The sequence below is a fragment of the Lactuca virosa genome, chromosome 7 (assembly GCF_052849685.1).
Source record: "Lactuca virosa cultivar CGN04683 chromosome 7, Lactuca_virosa_CGN04683_v6, whole genome shotgun sequence".
NCBI lineage: Eukaryota > Viridiplantae > Streptophyta > Magnoliopsida > Asterales > Asteraceae > Lactuca > Lactuca virosa.
In genome coordinates, this window is record NC_136432.1 from 281,345,964 (window position 1) to 281,361,880 (window position 15,917).

A 15,917-nucleotide genomic window follows, 5' to 3' on the forward strand; every position below is an offset into this window, starting at 1 on the left:
TGTGATTCCAACACTTGGTCAAAGTGTTTCCTAGTCCCGAAAGGTGTTTTCTTTCATATAGTTGCTTATAAACACTATATTCATGCCAATATATGTCATTTAGGACTTATTGTGTCTCGGGACTTCATCCGTGGATCTTCTCATCCTTACACGCATATTCGTTGAATCACCCACATCCGGTGAGTTCATACCCCGTAATGAAGCTTTTAACTGTTTTAAATGCATTTAAGGGGGGAATACAAGTTGAACACAATGATAATTGTGTAATTATTTGTTATAAACATCGTTCAAAAAGTTGCTTATGTCTTTTATAAGTGATCAAAACATTTCAAAAACTCTTTTAAAGTTATGTTACTTAATAGTTAATCAAACTCCGTTTTTAAAGTACAAGCATAACTTAGTAGTAAAATAAGTCTTTTCAATAACAGTTCAAGTAAAAACATTAGTAAAGTATAATAGGTATACTTTAGGAAGATACTATTCATTACTTCTAGTACAATGAAGCAAACAAAGAGTCAGTTCATACATGAGTCAAACATATTATGATGAGAATCAAACATAACATACATACATACTAGACAGAGAGAACATACAACACAGCTAGTACATACTATACATTATACAAGAGAACATACTATGATGAGAAATAAAGAGAACGAACATACTAAGATGCTATAGCATGGATCTACTATTACATTCAGTAAAAAGGGACCATAATGCTAAACTTATGATTCCTTAATGTATACATCAAAGGATATATAGATCAATAGGATCCGACATGTAATAGGATGTGTGCTCTCCGCTTCATTTCCTGCTCCTTGTTTGGTTGTGGGCTTGGAACGAATTCACCCAGTCTACTTTCTATTCGATTCTAGATTTATATATGCTTAGTATACATTAAGTCATCATAAGGGTACCAAGTATGGGTCAAGTCATAGGAGACAGAGTCAATGCACAGTTTTCTAGTACAGAACATACTTTCCAAATCAGAACTTTTGGTATACAAAACTAGAAACTTACCACTAAAGGTTTAATCCATTTTATTAAACCAGTATAAACTTAAAATACCTTAGGTGATTAAATCTATAATACTTTAGTTTATACATCATGGTTATATATAATTAATACCCAATAGGTAGTTGGATGTATGCTTTCTGCCTTACTTCCTGTTCCTTGTTTGGTTGTGGGCTTAGGGCAGATTCACCCAATTAACTTTCTATCCAATATTAGATCATATATATCCACTATAAGCTAAGTTATTATAAAAGTAATCACTGTGGTCACCATTTTATTATAAGAAATAAGGGTTTTCTTAAAGAATCTTTTCATTAAATATAAAGGAACCATTATAATTAACTCCATGAGTAACAAGTGAATACACCAGGGTTATATACCACAATGATCAAACAAACAATGGGATGTGTGCTTTCCGCCTTAGGGCAGATACGCACAATCGATTGTTTGTTTACTCTGAGTCTTATATAACTTGTATCCATTTAGTACTCATAGAAAGGATTGTAGAGTCATTTTTACTTGTCTTCCATTAAAGTAGGAAATATAGGATTTTCTAGAGGAACAGGCGAACTTTTCTAAACAGAACTTACAACTTACTACATTTTCAACTACATTTTCAACTACATTTTTAACTACATTTTCAACAACATTTTACAACTTACTTACATCACTAAAATCTTATGAACTCACCAACTTAATTGCTGATCAACTCTTTCAAACAACTTGTATTCTCAGGAGCCTAGTAGACAGGTACTCGTACTTGGAATTCAGAAGATGGAGCAGTATAGCTTCAAGTCTTGTTTTGTTATTTGCTTATGAATTCTATGTTTTGTGAACACACACATTGTAAACACTTTCTTTCTAATGAAATGGTTGTTCATTACTTGCTTACTATAATGCATATCTTGTGATACTAAACATGATGTCCTCCACCCCAGAACGTTTCCGCCGTTCCGGTTTTGGGGTGTGACAGATCGCAATCGTGAGTGATACTTGATTAAAAGGTACTATCTTTGTATCCTTAACACCTGAGATACATAATGGGACTTAAGTATAGGGAGTACTTTGCTTTGATATGGCCAAATGTTGTTCCTTGACCGGGCAGTTATAAAAGTCATATTCGGGTATGGTGTAAACTATGCAAGAGGCTTATGTAGTCAAGATGGGATTTGTTCCTCTTATTCATTAAGAGTTAGACATCTAACGCGTGTTACCCAAAGTTGAATTACAAATGAGATTGACTGCGATCCAAGGCTCATGTTTCAACAGGATGTCTATAACAAAGGGATAATTGATAAACTTACCTTAATACATCAATTGAAGCTTAAAGCTTTTGGGAATTGGATGTTGATGAATGGAATTCTTCGTCATATGTTATTGGGGGCAGTGAAATGTTGCTAGACGTTCACCACTGTCTATATCAATCTATGATGTGTCTTGTGCAAGTGGGAGATTTAAAGATCTAGTATGCCCACGAGTCATTATAGAATGATATTGCTAATAATATATGATCCTATTGGGTCACACCATATAGCAAGTTACCGTCAATTGATTATTTATTAGTATAATGTGATTATTAATAAATATATCAATGCTTGTATTTAATTGAAAAATTATTATTTCGTGGAAATAATATTTTACTAATTGGGAATTTATTATTTGTGGAAATAATATTTAATTGGAAAAATAACAACTTATGAAATATATCATAAAGTATGATTATTTATAAGTTATATTATATCTTATTAACCTAGTTGGAGTTTATTTGTATAAAATGTAGTTTTATATAAAAGAGATATTTATATATAAATATATGACTAGTTGTTTAAATATAAGAATCACTTTATATATAAATGATAGCCTTTTATATAAAGTTGGTATATATATTTATACACTAGACATATAACGATGGAACATCCTTTGGTTCTACTCATTAGCCATAGGGCCGAAAAAATGGAGGAGACAAGGGATGTAGGCCTTGTCTTATCCACCTCCATGTCTTGTCCATTCAACCCATGCTTAACAAGCTAGAAGGTGTGGTTTCTTCTTGCTTTTTTGGCCTATATAAATGAGAGACTTTCAAGGTTTGAGTAGTAGTTTCTTGTCTTCTTCTTCTTCTTCTTTGAGCCTCCAAAACCGAGAGGAAGATGCTCTCCATGAGGCTGCCAAATTTCAAAGATTAATGCTCTCCTTTCTCCTCCATTCTTTTGCATTTGAAGCTTGAAGAAAGTCCATTTGTTTCTTCACCTTTGAACATATATTTGGTATATATTTCAAAGGCTTATGAACAACAAATTACAAGTGAATACTAGCATGTTTTGACGGTTCTACTCTTGCTTGGTGGATACTTGTAGAGAACTCTTGATTTAGAGTTTCATGCCACACTTTTATCAACTTCCAACCTCCAATGAGGATCAAAGTCTTCAAAGGTTGTTATGTTTTCCCTTCTATGGTTGTTCTAATCTTTCTAACTCTTGCAAAATGATCCTTGGTGGGTAAAATAGTTTTAGTTTTATTCAACAATTTTAAAGCTTCCGTTGTCAATTTTACTGGTTTTGAAACCGGATTTTTAAATAAAAACCCAACACGGGTTTCTACCGAGAGACCGAGTTCCATTGTCGAGGTTCCGATAGTGAGTGAATTTCCGTATGTTTTTCCCGAGGAGTTACCGGGTGTGCCTCCCGAGAGGCAAGTGGAGTTCCAGATTGATTTGGTTCCAGGAGCGGTACCTATCGCCAAGGCACCTTATCGCCTTGCACCTCCAGAGATGCAGGAGTTATCCTCACAGCTCCAGGAGCTGCTCGGGAAGGGTTTTATCAGGCTGAGTAGCTCGCCGTGGCGAGCGCCGATTCTTTTTGTTAAGAAAAAGGATGGTTCGCATCAAATGTGCATTGATTATCGGGAGTTAAACAAGCTGACGGTCAAGAACCGTTATCCACTTCCAAGGATCGATGATTTATTCGATCAACTGGAGGGGGCATCTTGGTTTTCCAATACTGATTTGAGATCCGTATATCACCAGATGAGAGTATGCGAGGAGGATATTCAGAAGACGGCCTTTAGAACTCGTTATGGGCATTACGAATTCGTGGTGATGCCTTTCGGGCTCACCAACACACCAGCGGCATTCATGGATCTCATGGACCGGGTGTGCAGGCCTATGTTTGACAGGTCGGTGATAATGTTCATCGACGATATCTTAGTATATTCGAGATCCAGAGAGCAGCATGAGGACCATCTGCGAGAGGTTCTTGGGGTTTTGAGGTCGGAGAGGTTGTATGCCAAATTCTCCAAGTGTGATTTCTGGTTACGAGAGGTCCAGTTCCTGGGACATCTCGTTAATCAGAATGGGATATTGGTCGATCTGGACAAGATCGAGGCGGTTATGAGATGGGAGGTGCCGAGATCCCCATCCGAGATCAGGAGTTTTCTGGGATTGGTCGGCCACTATCGGAGATTTATCAAAGATTTCACCAAGATCGCAGTTCCTCTCACCAGACTGACCCGGAAGGGCGTTACTTTTGTTTGGGGGCCTGAGCAGCAAGCACCATTCGAGACTCTTGGCCAGAGATTGTGCGAAGCTCTGGTGCTAGCCCGCCCAGAGGGAGTGGAGGAGTTCGGAGTCTTTTGTGATGTGTCTATTTCAGGGATAGGTGCAGTGTCGATGTAGAGGGAGCACGTGATAGCATACGTATCAAGGCAGTTGAAGCCTCATGAGTCCAGGTATCCCACCCACGATCTAGAGCTGGGGGCGGTGGTGTTCGCCCTCAAGATTTGGCGCCACTATTTGTACGGGGTTCAGTGTACCATATACACAGACCACAAGAGCCTGAAGTACCTCATGGATCAGCCCAACCTAAATATGAGACAGAGGAGGCGGTTGGATGTGATGAAGGACTATGACTGTGAGATCTTGTACCATCCGGGCAAGGCTAATGTGGTAGCCGACACCCTGATCCGTAGAGCAGAGGGTGCTCCGATCCGAGACGTGAGTATGAGAATGATGGTGATGACTCCAGTCATAGATACCATTCGAGAGGCCTAAGTGGAGGCCATGAGATCAGAGAACCTCAAGAGGGAGCGAGTGATTGGGCAGGTGTATGAGTTTGTGACGGACAATCGTGGGCTTATGACTTTCTGAGGGTAGATTTGGGTGCCCTATTGTGACATCCCCATTTTCACGGCCAGAAAAGACTGATTTTGTTTATGCTTTATAAAAATCAGAGTACTTCTTTTAACAAAAATGTTGCGGAATTTGTTCCCAGAAAACATGATAAATAGGTTATCAAAGCATTTCCGAGGAAATGTATTTTTATTCATTTTCAAAACATTGGGATGTCATTGTCAATACAAAAACATAAGCATAAACAGAACTTACGTTATTTACACTAGTGATCTACATCTCTTTTAAATCTCTCAGTGTAAAGTAGCTTCGTATCGACACCTGTGATACAAATAAGCTTGAGTGGGTCAGGTTGGGAAACCTGGTGAGTACATAGGGTTTTCAACTCACAATAATATAATTATTATGTTTAAACAACAAACAATCAACCCCATTTACCCATCCCCATTATCTTCCTTACTCTCAAGGGTCTACCCTAAGAGTCATCTATTCGTTTATTCTGAAGTCCCTTGCTTCCAGGGTTATAAGGCCGGCACTAAGTCCATAGCCGCCAATGCACTAATTCCATAGCTGCAAAAGTTCCTTCATCGGGTACTAAATCCATAACTACCAGTGTAGATACTAAGTCCATAGCTACCAACGTTTATCTAACAGGTACTAAGTGCATAGCTACCAGGTACTAAATCCATAGCTACCAACACCTAACAAGTACTAAGTCCATAGCTACCTATGTTTACCTAATAGGTACTAAGTCCATAACTACCATCGTTTGTCCAATAGGCACTAAGTCCATAGCTGACGATGTTTATTTATTGGTCACTAAGTTTATAGCTACCAATGTTTAGTCACATCATCTTTTATCTCTCATCATTCATATACCCATATTATACCCAACATATTTGTAGATATAAAATACGTATACAGTTTAAATCAGTTAAAACATGTATAAAAACGTTCATCCAACATAGATAGCAAGTATACAAATAATATGCACACATAGCACGTAATTTATATTAAATACTTCATATCTATGTGTAAGATGAAAGAGACTATGCACTCACCTGAAAGGTGGTGACTCGGAACTCGGACAACACTTCGTTATCTCAAAACAATTTTCCCTTGACAAAACCTAGTATCAATACCACTAGGGTTTAGTCTAACGTTAACCGAGACTAATTAATAGTCTAGCTATTATTATTATTAGATAGGCGTTAAACAACACTATATAACTCATAATAATAGCCCAAATAATTATTATAAGGTCCTAATAACATTACTATATTAAAACATAAGCTAGACTAAAGATAGGTTAGGCGTAGCGCACTTACAGCGGATTTTTTCTCAAAACCGGGCTTCGCTGGAGCAGCGTGTTTTGAGCCGAAAGGCTCCTTTCTCGGGACTCTGGGAGCCTCGGGGCTTCCTTCGGGTGCTAGGGAGGTTCCCTAGGCTTTTTGGAGGGTTTAGGGGCTAGAGAGAGGTTCTAGAGATAGAGAAGAGGTTGGAATGGTGTGAAGAATGAGGGAACCCGGCACCTCTATTTATAGGCTGGAAAATAGCTCTACTCGTCGAGTAGGTCCTCCTAATCGTCGAGTCCATGCCACATGTCACCTTCTGGTGGCTTGCCTTGAGGAGAAAGCCTTGGCCCATAATCAGCCACGTCACCCCTTTTGCGGCAGCACCCTGCCGACTTCTAAACCCCGTAACTTTCGCATACGAGCTCTGTTTTCGACGTTCTGTTTTTCTACGCGTAGGTAAAAACAAGATCTACAAGTTTCATTTAGACTCCATCGGCTAATTCTCGACTGATCTTAAATTTAACAGTAGGATGAGATTAGACTGTTAAATGACCACGAAGAATTCGTAACTCGTTCATACGGACCCCGTTTTCGTCTGTCTTTTTGATGAACCAAAGAATCGAGTAACGAATTAATCAAAGTACGAATTCAAGTAAGAGTGCGAGATTTGAACACGGAATGTAAATATGATCTATTATGCTCTATTACGCTTTCGAATTCTTTTACAGAGTGCAAGAGACAAGTCTGTAAAAGTTCTTATCTAACTCTAGTAAATAACCCTATTTATAGGGAACTGAAAGCGTACAAAAAATATACTAAGGCATAGACACTAAAGCTTCGAATAAAAGCGCCCTAGTAAAATACATTACAAAATATTCGAAGAGTCCAAAACATACTTCGACTAATTACAACAATTCGACCCTTACAACCTCCCCCTTTGTAATCATAGTCGAAGTCTTCAATTTGTAAGAAGCGTGATGGAATACAGCAATACTCTTCGAATCTCCGTGTACCAGGAGATAATCTTCTTCAGCTCTTTCTTATCACCTTCATTATTCTTCTTGCAATGATTCATACAAACAATCAAGTTCGTATATTGAGATGTAGAATATCTCTCGACTTCACTTGCTTGAAATAAGAACCGTTTAGACTTTCCAGCTTTGTCTTTTCCTGCGAAGACCAAACCAAAAGGCTTCAGGCAAATTTCACCATCAGCATACTTCTTCAAATCCGCCTGAGTCTTCGTAGGAGCCATCGGTGCTTTTATTTCCATTCCCTTGGTAGTAGCTAACTCCACATCTGTTAGTGCCAAGCACTCATAATAATTTTCGATAAAAATCTTGATATGAGCAACTCCAAACTTGAATTCATCCGGTTCAGTGTTTTGAAGGAATGAAAATGATTTATCTTTTAAGAGCAAATCAACTTGTATGAGATCATACAAGTTCATCAAAGGAAAATCAGCAATCGTAAATTCGCAAATCTTTCCATTTGCCCTGGCAACCACATACTTAACATTCTGGACTGTGTTTTCGAAAATCACATCCTTCTTCATACTGATCACTTTCTTGATTTTAATCAATGACCATACTTCCTCAGGGGCTTTTCCAAGAACAGCATGAAAATGAATTTTCATGTGTGTACCTTCATCTTTATTTTTAAAATTCCCTTCTGCTTTGAACTGAGGCATGATAAACATCATTTCGTTTATGGGAAAATCCAGCTGGCTTGCATCAGTGTTTGTGACCAAATAGCTCTGCTTTGGTTTCTTTTCGAATGTATACATGTGATTGAACGCAACCTTGGCCTCGATTGTTTCGTAATTATAACGTTTGGCTGGATCACCTTTATCCATTCCCTTCGGATCACTAGCTCGTTGAGTCATAATGCTTTGGATAATCCTCAGTTTTTCAATTTCAGCTTCTGCTTCAACCTTCTTTTCTTCTTTCGATTCCACAAGAATTGATTTCCCTTTAGCTTTCAAGGCTGGATTGTCAGTTGTCTCTTTTGGTTTTGAACCACTCCCACTAGTCTCCGAAGATTTACCGATCACAATTCCTTTCGAAATTGGTCTTGCAATTGGCACTATTGTTACGACTGTTGAAGACACCTGTTCAACATAAACAATTATTGGTTTTGTTGTCGGGATTTTCGAAGAAAAAACATTTCCCACCACTTTCGCATCCTCACCACTAGCCTTCGAATCAGTAGTTTTTCTTTCTCCCCCTTGCACCCCTGTGAAAACAGGTGGGGCATTTGTTGTTGGAAGAAGGCTTGATATGTGAAAGAGAGGAGCGAGTTGTTTGTTAAGAATGGCTTCGAATTATATAAACTTCTGAGATAAAAATTCAGGAGTAATCAATGAAGAAAACATTGGCCTATCAGAAATCTCCTTTAACTGCTTGAGCAACTTAAGCACCTCCTCAAAGCTTGTACTTTCGGATGTTGAAAGTTGAGTAATTTGAGGACTCAAATTTTCATACAACTTCACAAATCGAGTGACTGCGTCACCAATGATATCAACTTTTTGATGCAATGATGCATAGTCATGTTGAACAGTTGCTATTTCTCTTTTCATATCTTCACGAAGTTCGTGAATTTGCAAGTTTACATCCTCTCGAACTTTCTTCACATCTTGAATAAAAAGAACGTGTCTTTCCTTTGCAACATTCTTCAACTCTCTCAGATCACCAGTAAATTTCGAATTTTGAGAATTGATCTGAAGTTCATTGTTTTGATCATTATGATCAATCTTCTCCAAGACTCGAGATTCAGAATCTTTAAGAATCCCTGATACTTTACTTATGATTCTGCATTCAAACACCTTCGGCAATAAATCAACTTCAATACTTGAAACAGACGAACCAACCCAGAGATCTGCTTGAGATTGAATGACAGAATTCAACTTTTGATTTAAAATCTTAAACTGCTTCATGGTCATCAGCATGTGATCTGGAAACTGCTCTTCTTCGTCATGAAACTCCAAATCTTCAAACATTCCGCCAAACCCCTCATTATCATTCTCTGTCTCCATACAAACAGTTTCTTCAACAGGTGAATTTGGTTTGGGTGGCTCAGTAGATTGAGAAGAAAAAATAGAAGTAAAGGGTTGATCAAGAATGTGTTCGAATGTTGGGGAATCTGTTGTTGAAGTAAGAGGAGTAGAAGGTAATGGTAAGGAAACAATACTTGCAGAAGAAGTGGATGGACCTTTAGCTTCATTTTTCGAACCTCCTGCACCCATATTGACATTTGCATCCGTATCAGATACGTGTGCAGGGATGCCTGAAGTTCGAACCTCCTCAGGAACTGATTTGGCAATCGAAACTTCGGGTGGTATGATGACTGTCTTCTCAGGAGTAGAACTTTCTATGATAAGAGTAAACTCTGGAGTTTCTGGAATTCTTTCACCTTCATCTTCGGTTGACTCAGTAGAAATCACAAGTTTGCGAGTCTTCTTCTTCTTCTTCTTCGACAAACGTTTTTCCATATCTTCAGCCCTTCGTTTCTTTGACACAGGAGAAACAGGTGCTGGCACTTCCCTAATTAAAACGCCTTGATGAGTTATTTGAGGCTTTCGAATCATTTGTTGTGTGGGAGACTTGCGTTTATGGGAAGACTTCATTTTAATTCTTCGAAACATTCCAGTCTTCGAAGGAATGATAACATTTTCTTGTGTTTCCTCAAGAATGGACTCAACCACTTGAGTCTGAGCAACAGATACTTCAACAGTTTCAGGCTTCTTCTCGGGAGATTTCGAAGACTTTGACTCAGTTTCATTCTTCTTCGTCTTCTTGCATTTCGTATCTTCTCTATCCAATAGTACACCAGTTTCAATTGTAGTATCGATAGTCTGTGAATATGCCACCAAGACAGAGTTCGTCGGATCAACTCTTTTAAGCATAGCATCTAGAATACGAGCCACTGATGGAAAAATTTCAGCACTGTCGGTGACATCCTTCGGATAGTGGTATGGTTGAAAAACTGCTCTTTCTTCATCATTAGGTACTAAAATACCTTCCTTATTGTAGAAATGTTGCAAGATCAAGCTCCAGTATCTTGCACATGAAATGCCATGAATAGCATTCGTATGTTCTACACCCTTTTGAAATTCCTTCCATAATTGAGTAGAATAGTCCACTTGAATATCATAATATATGCCAGCAACCATGGCATAAACTTCCATCCTTCCTTTATCAAGACCGGCGGATCGCCCAGTCAAACATCTTAGAAAAATTCCAAATATGAAATTCCAGATTCGTGGAAGTCCAGATTTCTTAAAATCACTAATCTTGGACAATGGGGGATGATATCCCATCTCATTGAACATGTGAACGATTTGTGGAAAAGTAAATGAAACATATGGAGGCGAATTCGGAATATCAAGAATTTGGCAAAATAGTTTCTTGGTTAGCCTGACCTTTTTATCGTTCACCAGATGAAATGTAATCGTATCAGATGCTTTGTTGTATGTTGCAGTCGATCCTGCTTGAGAAAGCCAGGACAACAGAACAGAGAAAGAGTTGAACATTGCTTTAGCCAAAACCGAGTTCTTCAAAGCAACAATGAGCATCTTTAAATCTTCCGGATACTGAGAAACTTCACCCTCCAAGTAGTAGTTTGTTGCTTCAATCTTCATTATTGGTAATGAAGAGGCATCTTCAGTTGTATGAGAATCAACATGAGCAGAAGTCGCCATTGTTAGGGTTTGAAGAAGATGTTGAACAAAGAATTTTGGGAAATTTTCTTTTTGATCGCGTAAACGGACAATGAACCCTTGAATCCCCTTTTATATGTAACCCTGAAGTTTGAATTTGAAGCGGGATGTGTATTTAATGAAATCCGACATGGCACCTTGAAAGTCGGACCATTACTGCTGAAAAGTAGTCATGCGTCAAAAAGTATTTGTCACATCACTTTGAAAACCGGACAGAATACCATACGTCATTTAAAAATAGCCTGTCTTGTGATCACCATGAGTATTGTAACCGTCAGAACCCTTCGAATGGAAGCAAGGCTCTTTCACTTTTGGGATGAAAAGCGAAGTCATATGCCATAAGTTCGAAATCATCAGCCTGAGTTGGTATTACTCAGAACCTCAAGGATTTCATGAGTGCTGTGTTCGAAAGAATAGAGACGTGAAACAAATATAAGAAAAATATAGGATAGTGTGATGTCAAACTATTGACACAAAAGAAAATTCAATCCCGAGCAAAGATTACTTTATTAATCATTAAGAGAAATGATCAATAGCTTGTGTGGGTTCCCGTGAATTACAATCGAATACTTGTTGATAAGTATCGAATGGCTTCTTTTATAATGCTTCGTGGGTAGTTCAAAAAATTTCGTTACATGTCAACCTAAACATAAGGTGCGAAATTGTAATAGAAATTACTTGTTTGACCAGTGTAGTCAGTGACAAGTTGGCGTTGAAAATTTTTGAAACAACTAGGACATTCGAATGAAACTCACACAGAAATCATATTCAAGAAAAAAATTTGTGTTTTGGATCTTGTTGGGTAACAAACATCGTTGGTTTCGAATGTTTGATCAAGACCACGCATTCGAAATGAATATGATTTGAAGTTTCGAATTTTGGTACAGAAACAAAAGTTTCGTGAAAATCTGGAACTTAGTTCCCCATCAATTCCTTAAAAAAGATAATGAAAATTGGGTTTCACTTTCATCACGGTCTCATGATGTCAGATCATAAACACAGAGTTTTGATATATCTAAGTCTTGATGGGTTTGATCAGAGACCTCTCGGACATATGTCTTCGTGTGTGATCGTGAAAGAATTTTATGGATGAAAAAGATTGATGTAAGACACGAAAAGTACCTCTGTTATGTTTGGACCAAACAGTAAACTCTTAACTCATTTTGAGAAGTGTAAGGTAGCTCAGAGACTAATGTGAATATAAGCCTGATTGGGAAGAAATCTTCGTATGAATAATTTCATTAAGGCTTTCGTACACACACATTGAGTCATGGAGGCTTTGGTCAACATGCTGCAACATGCTTCTAGGGACAACCTAACTAGTGCGAATGATGAAAAATTTATCAATTCATACGAAAAATGTTCCTTACCCTAGTACTGCAATCGTAATTCCCTCTGGATCTGCACGATAATCTGCAACAACATACTAAAAAGAAATAAGAATCAAAATATTTTTGTTGTTTTGATTTTTCGAAAATAAAGACAAAACAAATGAAAATCTTTTTGTATTTTTGAATTTTCGAAAATAAAATGACAAAAATAAAAGAAAATCTTTTTGTATTTTTGAATTTTCGAAAATTAAATGACAAAAATAAAATCTTTTTGGATTTTTGATTTTTCGAAAATAAACAGTACTTGTTGTAAAGATGCGAAATTTTATCATCCTCTTTTAAATAACAAATGTACGAATTCGAAGAGGTCGAAGCGTTGACTATGAACAGTAACAGCTGAATCAACCCTTAAAATAAGTAACAAATGTGAGAATTTGAAGGGGTCGAAGCGTTGACTATGAACAGTAACATCTGAATGCTGAATGACTTTGCCTTGTCTTTTATTAAGCACCTCTGATTCATTCCTTATCGTGCGTCATTCTTCTTTTTCGCATGGAACAGAATTTCCATCGATCATTCCAAGTCCCTCTATAATTCTTACAAAGGATTTTTCATGTAAAGGTTTCGTCAAAATATCAGCTAACTGATCAGTTGTTTTCACGAAATGTACTTCAATATTCTCATCCTCTACGTGATCCTTGATAAAATGATAACGAAGAGCTATATGTTTAGTCTTCGAATGCTGCACAGGATTATGACAAATTCTTATCACACTTTGAGAATCACAATATATTGGAATCTTTTTCATATTTATTGCATAATCACGAATTGACTTTGGATCCATATTATTTGTGAAGTGCAAGCAGCAGCAGCCACATATTCTGCTTCAGCTGTTGAGATTGATACGCATGTTTGCTTTTTCGACTGCCAGCTCACCAATTTGCCATCGAGAAATTGACATCCACCACTTGTGCTTTTTCGATCAAGATTACAACCACCCAGGTCTGCATCTGAATATGCTTGGACAAAGAACCCAGTGTTCGAAGGATACCACAATCCTAACGAAATTGTTCCTTTGAGATAACGAAATATATTCTTCACAGCAGTGAGATGTGGTTCTCGTGGATTTGACTGATACCTTGCACAATTACACACAGAAAACATGATATCAGGTCTACTTGCAGTAAGATAAAGTAATGAACCAATCATGCTTTTGTAAAGAGTTAAGTCAACTGCATGTTTATCTAACGAAGGTGTTAATTTTATGCCAGTTGTCATTGGAACTCGTAACTTCGTGCTATTCGTCAATCCAAACTTTTCCAGCAGATTCTTCGTATATGTTTCTTGATTGATAAAAATTCCTTCTCTGTTTTGACGAATATTCAAACCAAGAAAATTATTGATTTTTCCCATCATGCTCATTTCGAACTTACTCTTCATCAAATCTTCGAATTCTCTAGACAAAGCAGGGTCAGTTGAGCCAAAAATAATATCATCAACATAAATTTGAACAAGCATTAGATGATTCCCCACTTTCTTTCGAAATAATGTGGGATCAACTGATCCTTGTTTAAATTTAGATTGTTTCAAAAATGAGGTTAGAGTTGCATACCATGCTCGTGGTGCTTGTTTCAAACCATAAACTGCCTTATCTAAAATATAAACATGATTTGGAAATTCTTCGTTAATGAAACCTGGGGGTTGTTCCACGTATACTGTTTCTTCAAGCTCTCCATTTAGAAATGCACACTTCACGTCCATTTGATAAACATCAAAGTCCTTGTGAGCTGCATAAGCCAGAAATATACGAACCGCCTCGAGTCTTGCGACAGGGGCAAAAGTTTCTTCATAGTCGATTCCTTCTTGTTGTGAATATCCTTTGACAACAAGTCTGGCTTTGTTTCGAACAATATTTCCATCTTTGTCGTTTTTATTTTTGTAAATCCATTTTAACCCGACAATCGAAACATTTTCAGGTTTAGGAATTAATCTCCAAACCTTGTTTCGTTCGAATTCAGACAATTCAGATTGCATTGCAACAATCCAATCTGAGTGTTCCATTGCAATCTTAACTGTTTTTGGTTCAATTTTTGAGATGAAAACATTGAACATGCAAAATTCTTGATGAGTATTCAATACCTCATTCTTTGCACGAATTTGAGCTCTTCTTAAGACTCCCTCTTGTGGATTCCCAATTACTTGATCCTTCGGATGATCGTTTGTCCATTTTTCCATTGGTGGATATGCTGGATCAAATTCCAATGGTGCATCTTCGTACATATCATCATTCTCTGAACCTGCAATCGAACAAGCATCATCTAAATCAGTATTATTTTCAATATTCTCTAAATGCTCCCCCTCAACATCAGAATTCAATCTTTCTTTCTCCCCCTCGAAAGAATGTTCTCCGTTATTGAATGTATTCGAATCCAAGTGCTCCCCCTCTACTGGATTATTTTGCATACTTTCACCTTTCTCTGAAGAATTGGATGTTGAATCATCAATAAACTTTGTTTGTTCAGAGAGATGATTATCATTTGCATTTATTTCAGCATCAACAACATGATCTGAAATTCCAAAAATTAAATCATAATCAATATCTAAGGTTTGTGAGGATTCAGATCATCTTGTATGTCTTTCAGAATAGGATGATTTTCAAACTGTGATGTTGTTTGTTTAATGTAGTAATCATCAAATGTAAGATTAAAAGTTTCTTCAACTTTTCGTGTTCTTTTATTCAACACATGATATGCGACTGAATTATGCGAATATCCGAAGAAAATCCCTTCATCTACTTTAGCTTGAAATTTCGTAAGATGATCCTTGAGATTCATAATGAAGCATCTGCATCCGAAAACATGGAAAAAATTGACGTTAGGTTTTCGATTGTTGAGAATTCCATATGGTGTAATGTTAAAACGACGATGAATGAACGATCTGTTTTGAGTGAAACATGCAGTTGATACAGCTTCAGCCCAAAGGTATTGTGGAAGTTTCGCATATGCCAACATAGTCCTTGCCGCTTCGCATAGAGACCTATTTCTTCGTTCAACAACACCATTTTGTTGTGGTGTGTATGGAGATGAAAAATTATGCCAAATTCCTTTGTCCACCAAAATCGAATCAAGAACATTGTTCTTAAATTCAGTTCCATGATCACTCTTAATTTTTCGAACAATTTTCTTCAATGTTGTCTCCATCTTTTTAATAAAATCGATCATGATTTGTGCAACTTCGGATTTAAGCCTGAGAAAATACACCCACGTAAATCTGTAAAAATCATCAAGAATAACTAAAATGTACCGTTTCTTGTTGAGAGTTGAAACAGTCGAAGGTCCACACAAATCAATATGTAAAAGCTCCAGTGGTGCAATAATTTTCGAATCTATTGTAATTGTATGACCTTGTTTATGTTGCTTGCCAACTTCACAAGCTGC